The sequence below is a fragment of the Lepidochelys kempii genome, chromosome 20, assembly GCF_965140265.1.
Source record: "Lepidochelys kempii isolate rLepKem1 chromosome 20, rLepKem1.hap2, whole genome shotgun sequence".
Classification (NCBI taxonomy): Eukaryota; Metazoa; Chordata; order Testudines; family Cheloniidae; genus Lepidochelys; species Lepidochelys kempii.
In genome coordinates, this window is record NC_133275.1 from 3466964 (window position 1) to 3482255 (window position 15292).

The 15292-nt window shown below is 66.0% G+C and overlaps 1 long non-coding RNA gene across 1 annotated transcript; it reads right to left on the reverse strand.

Annotated features, from left to right (window-relative positions):
- Window positions 1-3079: 3079 nt before the first annotated feature.
- Window positions 3080-5571, reverse strand: LOC140900909 (uncharacterized). The gene is made up of 3 exons (XR_012155742.1): window positions 5333-5571; window positions 3948-4308; window positions 3080-3758 (listed from the first exon to the last, which is right to left on the reverse strand). It is a non-coding gene; the product is annotated as an uncharacterized lncRNA (long non-coding RNA).
- Between the last annotated feature and the right edge of the window lie 9721 nt (window positions 5572-15292).

Sequence of the window (15292 nt, forward strand, 5' to 3'; positions counted from 1 at the left end):
GGTTGGACCCAGGTGACACCTTTGCCTGGAAACTGGACAAAGGCTGGAGGAGGAGCTAGGGGAGGAGGAGTGAGACTGGGGGGGCAGGTTTTGGTTTCAGTTTTGGGCTGGGTGGTCCAACGCAGGGAACCCCAGGGCTGGGGTCTAAGCTCCCTGCCCCCCAGAAGGACTTGACTGGGGGGTCCTGGTTGTACCCACAAGCTCTGTTTGAGACTGTGTCCCTGTGGTCCAATAAACCTTCTGTTTTACCGGCTGGCTGAGAGTCACGGTGAATCCCAGGAAGAGGGGTGCAGGGCCCGGACTCCCCCACGCTCCATGACACTAAGTTACCATTAATTCGTGGTTCTGGGATCAGTTCCTCTTCATCTGTCAAGACGAGGGCGAGCCTGGAACTCCCCTGTGCTGGATGCAAACTCGCTGAGCTCGGAAATTCTCATCTATAATACGGAGCCGTTCCAAGGACGTTTGACGGCTGGCAGCGTGAGACCTCCAGCGCGTCACTCAGACTGAAGTCCCCCATGATCATGGAGCGAGGGGCACCGGCAGAGCTGGGGGGAGCCCAGGGCTGGGCTAGCAGGGGCTGCAGGTCGGGAGTGAGGGGCACCGGCAGAGCTGGGGGGAGCCCAGGGCTGGGCTAACAGGGGGCTGCGGGTCGGGATTGAGGGGCACTGGCAGAGCTGGGGGGAGCTCAGGGCTGGGCTAGCAGGGGGCTGCGGGTCGGGAGTGAGGGGCACCGGCAGAGCTGGGGGGAGCCCAGGGCTGGGTGGGCAGGGGGCTGCGGGTTGGGAGTGAGGGGCACCGGCAGAGCTGGGGGGAGCCCAGGGCTGGGCTAACAGGGGGCTGCGGGTCGGGATTGAGGGGCACCGGCAGAGCTGGGGGGAGCCCAGGCTAGCAGGGGGCTGCGGGTCGGGAGTGAGGGGCACCGCCACAGCCATGTGCTCTTTAAACCACCTCAGCCTCCAGCCCTCCCTGCCTTTCATCAAATAGAGACGGCGAAGGGAAGATAAAGAAGAAGAAAAAAAGAGAGTAAAATACCCCACCCCCCACCCCCGCCCAAAGCGCTCAGGGGTGCACGACCGAGCTGGAGAATCGGAGCCACGTCCGTGGGCCCCTTCCCTGGCAAAGCCCCAGATCAGGATCATCGCTTTCCTCGGGCCCTGTAATGGAAATTAAATTTGCACACAAGTGGCCTGGGCATATTTATTACCCTGCTGCGTTGATCTGTCAGGGCGAGCACCTAGCTGAGCGAAGGCAGGGGCGGGACGCGATTAGACTAATGGGGCCTTTCATGGATGGAGAGTTAAGTGCCGGGGGGTTGAGATTTGTATTGCCCCCCCCCCCCCCGCGCGCCTAAACACTGCTCCCCCGCCGAGCTCCCAGCCCCATTACGGGAACAGCGCCCCCCAGTGCGTTACCAGGCTGGGACCCAAGGCGGGGACCTGGGGCGGGGGGCACAGAGGGGGCAACTCGCTGGGGGGCAGAGCTGCCGGGTGGGGAGGGCCCAGGGCTGAGCTAGCAGGGGGCTGCGGGTCGGGAGTGAGGGGCACCGGCAGGCCCGGGGAAGAGGGAAATTTCCTGAGTTTGCGGCTTCCTCTGGGGAATCGGCAGCCAAGTGCCCCCTGCCCCCGCCGTGGGGTCTAGCGCAACTTCTTGCCCCAGGCAGGAGGTTAGAGCCGGTGGAGATGTGGGGGCACCCCACGTGTTTCAGAACCTCCCTGAGCCAGAAGCGGGGCAGAGCAGAATGCAGGGTCCTGGCCTCTGGGTGCAGGGTCCCGGGGTCCCCCTCCAAGCAGTGGTGTGGCTCCCAGGGGCTCACGGCCGGGGGGGGGCGGGAAGGGGGAGAAATGACCTGAGGGGAGGCAGGTCTGATAGCCCCAGACTGACACAAAACACACCAGGCCCTGGGGAACTCCCTGCCCCATCGGCCCGGCTGGGAGGATGCGACTGATTCTGGCTCAGAACCGTTTCTCCTTTGGCTCATTCGATTCTGAAGTGCAGGAGCGGGAGGGCCACAAACACACAACACCGCCCGCCCCCCCCAGAATGCCAGCCACCCAATACCCCCCAATGTCGCTTCCCTCCCCCCCCCAGCACAGCTAAGGAGCCCTACAGCTCCCTGGGGGGTCTTTAATCTGGGACGAGGGGACAGTTATTGGATAAATATCATGAATATGCAAATTGAATTTATGCTGATTTTTGAGGGGGGTGGGGATGCGCGCCGGTTTCTGTAGCTTGTTATTTCCCCTTTGGGCGCGATGAGCGAGAAAGCCCCAGCCGAACCACCTCCCGTCCCTGGATTCTCCGCTGGCGAGTTCCTTGCCAGGCGTTTCCGTGTCGCTCCCACGACAGGACCTGGCGAGGCCGGTGTGGAGTGAGGAGAGGGCAGGACTTTGAGAAGGACGCAGGCCCTGGGCAGGCCAGGGGGTTAATGTGGCCCCGGGCAAGGCCAGGGGACGGGCAGGGATTGCATGGGACGGGCAGCAGGGTGCAGAGGGTCAAGGGATATGGAGGGCGTTCTCAGGGGGTTGACCGGCATCTGATGCGCCTGACCCCAGAGCGGGTACCGCTTGGGCAGCACCAGGGCCAGCTCCCACGGTGTCACCCCCATCCCGAGTATGCCAACCCGCCGGCCCGGAGCTAAAGGGAGTTTGCTTTCTGGGGTCATTCGCCCCTCGGCTTCCCTGCTGATGGGGTCTGTGAACCTCACAACTTGCACGAGGCCCTGAGCACAGCGGTGTGAACTGGTGGGTGATGGGAGCGCTCACGAGCCATGGGGGGCTGTCACGGGGTCCCCGGGCGATGCTCTGGGACTGCTCCCTACGAAGCCAGGCAGGACTCTGGGGAAGTCTCCTCTCTGAGCAGCCTGTCTGCAGGACACACAGCTCCCCCGGCTCCACCTTCCTGGGTCTGACCTCGGAGCATTCAGCCTCCTCTGCCCCTCCCTGCGCTTCCCACAGCGAGTCCGCCCAGGTGGGGTCCTGCGGAAACCAGAGAGTCCTGTCCCCCAACTCCGCAGTCAGACGGGACTCTCAGCCAGCCAGGAAAAGAGAAGGTTTATTAGACGACAGGAACATGGTCTAACACAGAGCTTGTAGGTGCAGAGAACAGGACCCCTCAGCTGGGTCCATTTTGGGGGGCAGTGAGCCAGACAACCACGTCTGCACTTCACTCCTTGTCCCCAGCCAGCCCCAAACTGAAACTCCCTCCAGCCCCCACTCCTCTGGGCTTTGTCCCTTTCCCAGGCCAGGAGGTCACTGGATTCCTTTGTTCTCCAACCCTTTAGCTCTCACCTCGCAGGGGGGAAGGGCCCAGGCCATCAGTGGCCAGGAAACAGGGTGTCGGCCATTCTCTGTGTCCAGACCCCTGCACACACCTGCCCTCTAGGGCTCTGCAACGATCATACCCCCTTATCCCACCCCCTAGAGACTTAAGAACTGCCTCGGGGAAACTGAGGCACCCCCACACTATTCAGAGGAAACATTAAGAACAGTCCCACTTCGTCACAGGGGCCCTTTGCCTGGGCGTGCAGATGGCCGGCGCGTGAGCAGGAAGGTGAGTTGCTTCCAGGGTCTGGGCGCCCCCGAAAACGTGCCAGCTTTTCCCCGGAGTGAAATCCTGGAGTGGGCCAGGGCCCCCTCCACACACACCCCCTTTTCAAAGTGCAGGTGGTAATTGTCCCAGCAATGATGTATGGGCCTGGTTCCAGCGTGGGATTTCCAATTAATTCCAGATCCTCGGCAACGGCTTCTGACCTTTCGCTGAGATGCAAAGAGAAATCGGGGCGATTAATCTAGCAGGTCAGGGCTCCTCTGTGCTGCTGACATTTTTAACGCCGGTTGGTTTGTTTTTTAAAGTTGGAACAACATTAGGGGAGTCGGGGTGGGGTTGGGGGCCCTGCCCCGGCCAGCACCAGAGCGGGACTCGGCCCAGCAGCTCCCATTCCTTACCCCAGCTTGTAACCCGCCTGGCAGCGCTGGCCGCTTTGCGTCGCACGGCATGTGGCGAAGATCACACGGGCCCCCATGCGACCCGTGCCCCGTCCTCAAGCCAGGATGGAGGGCGCTCCCCTCTGGGGAGTGTCGGCGATGCAGGCTGGGCGCTAGAGAGGGGCCGGTCCGTGTCCAGCATCTTCAGCGCCCCGTGGTCAGAACCCTGAGCCCCCTCCACCCATCACATGCACCTTCTCGCTCCAGGCGTTGCAGGGAATCTGCCTGCTGGGATCCGTCCGAGCAGGAAATCCAGGCAATGCCCGGTGCCTGCAGCTGGAGAGAGCTGTGTTTCAGAAGCACTGGGCTCCCCGCCCTGCCACTGGGGAAAAAGACCCAAAGGAAACAAGAGGGGAAACTGACCGGCCTAGGCCGTGAAATTGATACGCACGAGGTAAAAGAGCTGGGAGCAGAGGAAGGTTGCCACCATGCGCCGTGCCTCAGTTTCCCCTCTCATCATTTATCTGTTTGTGCGTTTAGATTGTGAGGTCTTTGGAGTTAGGATTATCCTCCCCCATCATGTGTCTGGGCAGCGCCCGGCACGACGGGGCCCTGATCTCAGGCAGGGTCTGGGCAGCGCCGGCAGGACGGACCCCTGATCTCGGTCGAAACCCCTGGGGATACCGTAATACACCTAATAATTAACGCATGGGATTGCTCCTGTCGACTCTGCCCTGCTCACAGGTCCAGAGAATTTGCAAACAGGCCTGGGGAGCGTTTGAGCCGGTGCCGTCGCTTTAAGAAGGAGCCGCGACATTGCAGCTCCCTCCCGTGCACGGTCCCTCGTGGAAACAGGTGGGTCAGGAGCACGGCCAGGAGCCCCCTGCTGCTCTCCCCAGGCGACCCCAATAACCGCCCCTGTCGGGGACACTGCCGGGTGCTTACTTTCCTATTAACTGCTGATAAATCCAATTAGCCCCTCTGTATAATTAGAGACAGCTGTTCGGTCCTACCCGGGAAGGCGAAGCAGCTCCAGGAGCCCCAGCGGCCCGTTTACCCTCCCTGCGCCGGCCTGCCGCGAACAGACGCCCAGCGCCGGCCTCCTCTGGTAACAGCCATAATGGAGGCTGTGATTTTCCAGATGACTCTAATTAAGTTGTTCTCTTCGTTTGTTAAATGAAAGACGGAGCCCCCCCTCCCTTCACGCTCTCCTCCCCCCCCCCCCAGCTGTGCTTCCCTTCCAGCTGCACTGAATTGGCTTCTGGAGCGGTGCAAATACAGAAATATACAGGCCCGGGAAAATTAACCGTGTAAGAGGCAGCAAATGAGGTGGAAAATTTTAATGGTTTCCCATTTAAAAGCTGCCTGACGGAGCTGGAGAGGGGGAGGGGGAGGGCTGAGCTCACCTGGCGTGTGGGTCTGGCCCTCGTTGGGGGTGCAGAGGAGGTGCCGTCCCCTGGATTTTCGTTTCTCTCCTTGGTTATCCCCCCGCTCCGTGGAGGGACAACCCGGCGTCCCGCCAGGCACGGGTCGGGGGGACGTCCCACCACTCAAAAGGCCTGGGAGAGCCGGCCTGGCCGCTCCGGACCCTCCGGGTCGGGCCGGTGGAGCTGCGCCGATCCTCTGGCCTTTTCCGCTCCCACTCGGAGACGGGCACGGCGGGTGACTCTGCAATCGGCGGGCCAGGAAGCCGGAGTGAAGTGGGTTTAGTGACCGGGCCCGGCCCCCACACACCAGCCCCCCAGACCCACACACCAGCCCCCCCAGACAGACACGCGCCAGCTTCCCCCAGACCCACACACCAGCCTCCCCAGACAAACACCAGCTCCCCCGGACAGACCCACACCAGTCCCCCCCAGACCCACACACCAGCCCCCCCAGACAGACACACGCCAGCTTCCCCCAGACCCACACACCAGCCTCCCCAGACACACACCAGCCCCCCCAGACAGACACCAGCTCCCCCGGACAGACACACACCAGCCCCCCCAGACAGACACGCGCCAGCTTCCCCCAGACCCACACACCAGCCCCCCCCAGACAGACACCACCATCCCAGACACACACCAGTCCCCCCCAGACCCACACACCAGCCCTCCCAGACAGACACACACCACGACCCCAGCCCCACACCCCAGCCCCCCCAGACAGACATGCGCCAGCTTCCCCCAGACCCACACACCAGCCCCCCCAGACACACACCACCCCCCCAGACAGACACCAGCTCCCCCAGACAGACACATACCAGCCCTCCCAGACAGACACACACCACCCCCCCAGGCAGACACACACCAGGACCCCAGCCCCACACCCCAGCCCCCCCAGACAGACATGCGCCAGCTTCCCCCAGACCCACACTCCAGCCCCCCCAGACACACACCAGCCCCCCGAGACAGACACGCACCACCCCCCCAGACAGACACCAGCTCCCCTGGACAGACACACACCAGCTCTCCCAGACAGACACACACCACCACCCCAGCCCCACACCCCAGCCCCTGCCAGACCCACACACCAGCCCCCTCAGACAGACACATGCCAGCCCCCTGGTGTCCCGCCCTGGGCCCCCCACCCCTCATGGCTCTGCTAGTGCCCCTCACTCCCGACCCGCAGCCCCCTGGTGTCCCAGCGCTGGGCTCCCCCGACCCAAGCAGGGGGCTGCGGGTCGGGAGTGAGGGGCACCAGCGGAGGTTGGGTGAGGAAGCTTGTACAGCCCCTTCTCCCCCCCACCCCACCCCCAGCATGGCCAATTCCCCCCCCCCCCCGAGACATTCATCCCATGCCCAGCAGCAGGCGGGGGTGGGCTGACGGGTTGTTTTATTTCCTGAGAAAGTTGCCCGAAGCCGAGGGAGTGGAAGGACGAGGCCCCCCCACCCCGCCCCTACTCCCCCCAGATTGTGCCCTAGTCCCTGTCCCCCAGCTGCTCTGAGCCCTGAGCCCCATCACTGAATTCCTCCCCCCTCACCCCCCCCCGGAGCTGGGAACTGCGGGGGGTGGGGGGGGACACAAGATTTTTTTCCTCTCCTTCAAATCTTTCTCTCGCTCTCTCTTTCCGAGGCCTCATCGCTCACTTCAAGGACATGCCGCGCACCCTCGCCGCTGCAATCAGGTTATTCTGCCGGGTTGATGCATTTATATCTCCTGATTATTTCGGAGGCAGAGGGGGAACGCGGCCCGGGGAAGGGCTCCTGCTAAAGAGATGAGGCGCCCTGATGAACCACGGCGGGGAGGGGGGCTCCCCGATCCCCATCTTGGCCAACCTGCCTTCACCCCCACAGCCAAAGCCCTGAGGGGCTGTGGATCGCCTCCCCCAGCCCGTGGCTGGGGTATTTACACAGGCCTTCGCCCCAGGAGCCCCCGGGTGTGGGGCAAGACTTTGTGCCATTGAGGGAAATTGGCAAAGGGAGTCCAGGTTCTCCACCCCACAGCTCTGTCGGTGCCCCTCAGTCCCGACCCGCAGCGCCCTGCTAGCCCAGCCCTGGGCGCCCCCTATCACGGCCCACCCAAATGAACCCGTGCCCAGTTTGGGGTGTCACTCTGGGGGGAGCCGAGGGACTGATGCGCGCTGGGAACCCTCGTCTGTTTCACTTGGGGGGGTTCAACTGAAAACCAAACTCCAAGCAAACTCCAGAGAGCGAGGCACACGCAGGCTGGGGGTTGCGACCCCAGGGTCTGTGCCCCATTGCCCCCCTCCTGGGTCCTCCTCGGCCCCATCCTGGAGCCCTGTAACCAGGGCCACGCACCCCGCCCGCCTGGGCGCCGCTCCAGCCTGCCCGGGAACAGCCCTGCCGATCAGGGTGAAATGGCTATTGGATTCCTGTCTGGGCGGCCAGACAAGTGGCCGGGGCTAATGACGGGGGAGGCCTTGGGCAGCTTGGCTCCAGTTCACACTGTGAGCGCAGGCCTGGGAATCCTCCCCTGTCCCCCCCATGCAGAAGGATGATCAGCATCAGCTGGGCCCCCACGGCCCCTGGCGATACGAAGGGATGGTTACTGGCACCGTGGCACCTGGGCAAGGAAGCTCGTCTGGATGGGAGGGTGATCAAGCAGGGTGGCGCGATGGGGCTGCCCAGGGCGCTCGGGGCTGTCCTGGAGGTGGGAAATGGGGCAATCGCCCTGGCCCTGCTCCAGTACCCCCACCCCACCCCCAGTGCCTGGCTTAGAGGGCAGGACCTGCCCACAGTACCGCTCTGTGGGTATAAGCAGATGTGCCAGCCAGGCTGCGGGGGGCATGGCCTGGGGTGCTCAGAACTGGGGGGCCGGGAAGGGGCCGGGCAGAGAGGGGTTAATGGTGCCTGGCGCTCTCCAGGAGGGCTCGGCGCACGGCTCCCCAGGCCTGCCAGGCACGTGCGGGTCCAGCCCCCTCGCCCGATGGTAACAGGCTCCCACCGGCTCTGAGCACGTCCGCCCCCCGGCTCCATTAGTGCTAACAGATGCTAACGCAAGGCTCCAGGAGCTGGCCAGCAGCCACCAGGCACGATCCGGACGGGCAATGGCTCCGGCGTGGAATCGGCTCGGGAAGGACTAACGAGGGGGTGGGAGAGGGGGGCCCTGGCCCCACAGGCAGCGCTACCATGGAAACGCGGCTGGACGCGCGGACTGAGCCGCAGACGGACACACGCCGGCCAGAGGAGCCCCCGGCCGGGGCGACCGAATCGTGAACCGACCTGTCGCCCCCAAGCTCAGCCCTGCCCCAGGCCGGCAGGAGGCAGGTTTCCCCGGGGAGGGGAATTCCCCAGGGCCTCGTTTCCTGAGCCGGGTCTCCCACAGATCCGCTCTCAGGCCGAGTCCAGGGCCGGGCGGCCTGTGTGATCCAGGGGGTGCGGCCCCGTGATCACAGTGGTTCCTTCTGGCCTTGGAATCTGAGTCGCCCCAAACCCCTTCTGAGCTGGGGCCTCCAACCCCTCGAAATCCTAGAATCTCAGGAGGTCATCTAGTCCCACCCCCCTGCTCAAAGCAGGACCAATCCCCAATTTTTGCCCCAGATCCCTAAATGGCCCCCTCAAGGATTGAACTCACAACCCTGGGTTTAGCAGGCCAATGCTCAAACCACTGAGCTATCCCTCCTCCCCAAATGTCACCCCAAACTCCACCTCAGCTTCCCCTCCAGTCTGACACCCCGACCCCCATCTGAACCAGCACCATCAGCCCTGCTGGCCTCCTCCAGTCCACCCCCTGTGATGAAGTGGGAATGTTCTTAGTGTTTTCTCTGAATATGGTGTGGGTGCCTCAGTTTCCCCTAGGCATTTCTTACGTCTCTAGGTGGTGGGATAACGGGGTGTGATTGTGGCGGCACCCTAGGGGGCCAGTGGGATGGTGTCTGCACAGAGAATGGCCGACCCCCTGTCTCCTGGGGACTGATGGCCTGGGCCCTTCCCCCCTGCAAAGGTGCCAACTGAAGGGGTTGGGGAACAAAGACAAAGGCCGGAGAAGGGGCTGGAGAGTTTCAGTTTGGAGCTGGCTTGGGAAATGGGGGAGGCCCAGACGGGGCTCTGGCCTCCCTGCCCCCCAAGATGGACCTGACTGAGGGGTCCTGGTCTTTGTACCTACAAGCTCCGTTTTAGACCATGTTCCTGTCGTCTAATAAACCTTCTGTTTTACTGGCTGGCTGAGAGTCCCGTCTGACTGCGGAGTTGGGGGGCAGGACCCTCTGGCCGCCCCCGGGCCCCACCTGGGCGGACTGGCTGTGGGAAGCGCAGAAGGGGCAGAGGATGCTGAATGCTCCGAGGGGTCACTGGCTCAAACAAAGCTCCAATTAGTTTGTCAATAATTAGATCGATCCCCCTTGACTCCTCAATGCCCCTCACTCCCGATCCGCAGCCCCTGCTAACCCAGCCCTGGACCCCCCACCCCAGCTCCGCTGGTGCCCCTCACTCCTGACCTACAGCCCCTGGCTAGCCCAGCCCTGCCCCCCCATGTTTGCGGATCCCCCTCAATCGTGATGTGGCTGCCGGGAGCCGAGCATGGCAGGGGTTACCCTTGAGGCCGCCCCATAGGTAATGGCTCACCCCGGTCGTGCTGGGGGAGGGGGCGTTTGCCCCGTCGCCCCCCCCCACCAAGAGGACACTGACAATCTCCAATGACTTGCGGCGCGGGTTGCCAGGGCTGTTAATATTCATCTGCTGGGGCACGGGGGAGCTACCGGGCCTGGGCTGGCGCGGGGCCCCCGGCCTCTCGCAGCGCTGCCCGCCCTGATCTTAATTGGCGGCGACAAGGACAGGCTCCGGGACGGTGCCGGCTGCATCTAAAACAGGCTAGTCCCCTGCAGGTGTCAATCCCTGCCGAACCGCGCGCCCTCCTCCGCCCCCCACTCCTCAGCGGCTGGCACGCCTGCCAGGGCCCAGAGCCCACCCCGGCTACGCTGGGCGGGGAGCGGGGACTGACGGGGGCAGGAGCCAGGCTGCGGTGGGGGCACTGGGATGGGGGGCAGGAGCAGAGATGAGGGGCAGAGGGGACCAGAAACAACACTGGGATTGGGGGGGGGGCTCCGATAGCAGGGACAGGAGCCAGGCTGTGAGGGGGGGCTGGCATGCGTGGGGCCAGGAGCCGTTGGACTGGATGGGGAGGGCCAAGAGCCATGCCATGTGGGAGCTGGCATGACCTTCCTCCCTGGGGCTGTTTCGGGACAGCTGGTAGCAGGTGCTTGGCAGGGAATGGTGGTGGGGAGCGGGGCCTCCCCCCATTTGCTTGCGTCAGGGTTTATTCCCTGTTTATTCCCAGGGACTTCGGGGTGCGCGAGGTGGGGCAGTCTGAGCCGCCGGCCAGCGGGGCGAAGGGCAAGCGGGGAGGGGACACGCTGGGAGGGGTTCTGGGGGGGCAGCAGGCCCAGACTCCCGGCTCTGCCCCCTCCCGCCACGAGGCAGGTGCACTGTTTGCTCACCCAGGGCCGGGGGGCGGGAGGGGGGGCTGCCTGGCTGCTTCCCCCCACCCCCCCCGTTGATGGGGGTGCGGGCGCTGATCTGCCCTGCCCAGTGCGACGCCCCCACAGCTTGCCAGGGGGCGCGTTTCACGCAGCGGCCAGGTTGGCACCAGTGCCGCCAACCCCCCCCCGCACCGCTGCAGCGAGTGGTCTGATTTGCATATTTACATATGCAAATTATGATCCAGCAGGGGGAGGAGGAGGCAGGGCAGGCTGGGCCCATGAGGTGCAGGGGGGGGTGGCTTGTGGGGGGGGTGCAGGCCGGTTTGAGGGGTGAGGTAATGTTACAATCGCTGCTTTTCACATCCATCTTCCATCCACAGCAATGACGTCGGCTCCCCCCCCCCCGGCTCCCCCCAGCTCAGAGAGCAGCATCTGTGCCCCACACACCACCAAGCAGTGCGGGGTGGGGAGGGCGAGCTGTGGGTCGGGGACAGAGCTGGGCTGGGCTGGGCTGGCAGGGGGCTGTGGGTCGGGAGGGAGGGGCACCGGCAGAGCTGGGGGGGGGGAGCCCAGGGCTGGGGGCTGGCAGGGGGCTGTGGGTCAGGAGGGAGGGGCACCGGCAGAGCTGGGTGTGGGGGGAGCCCAGGGCTGGGGGCTGGCAGGGGGCTGTGGGTCGGGAGGGAGGGGCACCGGCAGAGCTGGGTGTGGGGGGAGCCCAGGGCTGGGGGCTGGCAGGGGCTGTGGGTCGGGAGGGAGGGGCACCGGCAGAGCTGGGTGTGGGGGGAGCCCAGGGCTGGGGGCTGGCAGGGGCTGTGGGTCGGGAGGGAGGGGCACCGGCAGAGCTGGGGGGGGGAGCCCAGGGCTGGGCTGGCAGGGGGCTGTGGGTCGGGAGGGAGGGGCACCGGCAGAGCTGGGGGGGAGCCCAGGGCTGGGGGCTGTGGGTCGGGAGGGGCACCGGCAGAGCTGGGGGGGGGAGCCCAGGGCTGGGGGCTGGCAGGGGGCTGTGGGTCGGGAGGGAGGGGCACCGGCAGAGCTGGGGGGGGGAGCCCAGGGCTGGGCTGGCAGGGGGCTGTGGGTCGGGAGGGAGGGGCACCGGCAGAGCTGGGGGGGGGGAGCCCAGGGCTGGGGGCTGGCAGGGGGCTGTGGGTCGGGAGTGAGGGGCACCGGCAGAGCTGTGGGGGAGCCCAGGGCTGGGGGCTGGCAGGGGCTGTGGGTCGGGAGGGAGGGGCACCGGCAGAGCTGGGTGTGGGGGGAGCCCAGGGCTGGGGGCTGGCAGGGGCTGTGGGTCGGGAGGGAGGGGCACCGGCAGAGCTGTGGGGGAGCCCAGGGCTGGGGGCTGGCAGGGGCTGTGGGTCGGGAGGGAGGGGCACCGGCAGAGCTGGGGGGGGGGAGCCCAGGGCTGGGGGCTGGCAGGGGCTGTGGGTCGGGAGGGAGGGGCACCGGCAGAGCTGGGGGGGGGGAGCCCAGGGCTGGGCTGGCAGGGGCTGTGGGTCGGGAGGGAGGGGCACCGGCAGAGCTGGGTGTGGGGGGAGCCCAGGGCTGGGGGCTGGCAGGGGGCTGTGGGTCGGGAGGGAGGGGCACCGGCAGAGCTGGGTGTGGGGGGAGCCCAGGGCTGGGGGCTGGCAGGGGGCTGTGGGTCGGGAGGGAGGGGCACCGGCAGAGCTGGGTGTGGGGGGAGCCCAGGGCTGGGGGCTGGCAGGGGCTGTGGGTCGGGAGGGAGGGGCACCGGCAGAGCTGGCGCGGGGGGGGGGAGCCCACGTCAGGAAAGAACTGATCGACCTTGAGTCTGTTTCCAACCTGCCTCGTCCAGTCCCCTGCCCGCCTGTCCGTCACGGGGCGCCCGGCGCTGCCTGGGGGGCTCCTGCTGCCCCCGAAGGCTGGAGCACCCCCTCCTGCCCCGCGCAGGGACCTGGCAGGGCTGCTCCTCGGGGATCCACCTGCCCCACGCGCCGTCTCCCCTCCCCACCTGCCATCGGGGCTCTGGCAGCTTCTCGGCTGGGTGTCGGACCCATGGCGGCTGCGGCCCAGAGGAGCTGGGGGTCCGGGCTGGGCTCAGCAAAGGCGGGGAGGGGGCCTGGGCGGGTTGGCCTGGGGCTGGGACAGATGCCCCTAGGGCTGCCCAGAGGTACCACGCAGTGGCCTCCGGTTACCATAGTTACCGGCGGCATGGCTATGGTTTCCCATGGCAATGCCACACGGTTACCGTGGTTTCCAGCGGGGCTCGCACAGGGCGCTACTCTGCCGTGCCGCCTGGTTGCCAGTGGCATCTGTTGCCGTGGCGCCCAGTGCCCTTCGCGCCCCCCCCCCCCCGTTCCTGCGGACCGCTGCGTCCGTGGCTTGGCAAACGCCCACCCATCCCCAGCTCCCCGCACCAAGCCAGGGCAGGGGGGCAAACACCCCAGAGGCTAGAAAGCGGGGAGCTGTCACTGAGGGTGGTGGGCGGGGGGGGGGGAGAACGCAGGTGCCAGGGGGGCGCTGGAGAGACTCAGGGAGCAGGCTGCCACGGGAATCCCTTGCAACGAAGAGCTGCTCGGGCGTGAAGCCAGCCGGGGCTATGGGGAAAATGCTCTTCATGCCCCCCTGGCCCCGACCTTAGCCATGGCTCCCCCCAGCTCCCCAGAGGCGGACACAGCCATGGAGGGCGGCTCCGTGCCGGGGGGCCCCGTGCTGCAGGGAGTGGGGCAGGTGGCTCTGTGCCAGGGGTGGGGGGGTGGATCCAGCGAGGGGGGGGGTCCCCTCCCTGCAGTCCCAGGCCCGGATCGCCAACCAAGACCAGACGCCTGCCGGCAGGGAGCGATCCTGGGGCAGGTCAGAGCCCATGGGGCATGGGCCCCGGGCCGTGGGGCTGCCAGGCTCCCCTTGGGCCCAGGCGCTGGAGCTAAGGAAGGGAGACAGGCCCCCTGCTTAATTTATGCAGCCAGCGCCCCTGGCAGGGAGCCCTTGAAAGTGTCTCTCGCCTCTAATTAGTGGGGCCAGGAGGATTCAAAGGCAGCAGGAAATCCAAGTGGTGCATTATGGCCTCCCAGCTTCACACCCTCCCAAAGGGTCGCAGGCTTCGGGCCTAGCCGTCCCCTCTGGCGTTGCCATGGCTACCCAGCATTTGGGGGTTCACAAGCTTTGGGCCTAGTCACCCTTTCTGGCATTGCCATGGCGACCCAGGGTGTGTGGTTGGGCGGGGGGGGGGGGGGTCACAGGCTCCAGGCCCAATTGCCCCATCAGCTATTGCCCAGTGTTTGGGGGGGGTCCTGGGCTTGGCTCCCGGCATTACGCTAACACAGGGTGCCCTGAGAAGACCCCCGGGATAGGGCGCCCCGACTCGTCAGCACAGACCGATCGGACCAGACCCGCCGACGTGCGGGAAGGCTGGAGCTGGATCTAGCGTCTGGGGGGGGGCACCCCCAGAGCCCCGTCTGCCTTGCCCAAAGCCCTCACGGCCCAGGGCTGGAGGGGCTGCGCCGCTGGGCGGGAGCGGAGATCTCGGGGTGACCCCGGGCCTGTTTTTCTCCCCCTCCTTTCACTGGTGTCCCTGTCCCCCCAGGGGCAGGGTGAACCCCAGGGCCCCGAACCAGTCGCGCGCCCCCCCCGCATGGCCCTGGCAGCGTGGGGGGAACGGGGCACCTGCCTGGTCTCCCACCCCCCAACCCCAGGTCCTGAGCCCGCAGCGGGAGGGTCTCAGGCCCAGCACCTAATGGCGGGGGGGGGCAGCGCTGGGAGCTGTCAGCAGCTTGGCAGGTGCCCCCCGAGGAGGGCGGTTAATGAGCGAGGCGGCAGGCCCAGCCTCAGCCCTGAAATTGCTTCAGAGACCCAGGGAGACCGAGGCAGCTTCGCTCCGTCTTCCATTCATCTGCTCCAGCCAGCCCCCCCCGCCCGCACGGCCCCTTCCAACAGAGGGGGGCGCAGACTCCTGGCTGGGGGGCAGGTGGACAGCAAGGGGCGGATGGGGACAGACGGCCAACTGCAGGGGAGGGGGGGATATGAGGGACCTAACTCAAGGGACGAGGTCTGGGAGAAAACGGGCCCCCCCCTTTTCTGGGTGCCCCCTCCCTGCAACCCAACCCCCGTTGCCACCTTGTAGCCACTGACGCTGACTCCCCCCCACCCCAGCATGAAGTTAGTTACTGGATTACACATGGTCATTGACAAGGGTCTGCGCTGGGCGTTCTGGGGTCCCCCACCTCCGGAGCAGCCCGGCTGCCGGGGATCGGCCTCCCAGGTCCCTGGCAAAGCCCCCAGGTCTAACTCCCCTCCCCGAGCAGGGCAGGGGGAGCGATCTGCAGCAAGAGTCAACCTGCCTCTCTGCTGGGTATCACCAGAGACAGACGGGCAGCGCCCAGCATAACGGGGCTGTCCCGGACTCCCGCTCTCTCTCGGCGCCGTACGGTCCCTGGGGGGAACCCGCTTCAGTGTGACAGCCCTTCTCAGGGGTCCACTTTCTAGGGGGTTAAGCCGTGGGCCTCTCCGCCTCCCAGAACCGCACCTCTCTGAGCCTCAGCACGCCTGTCTC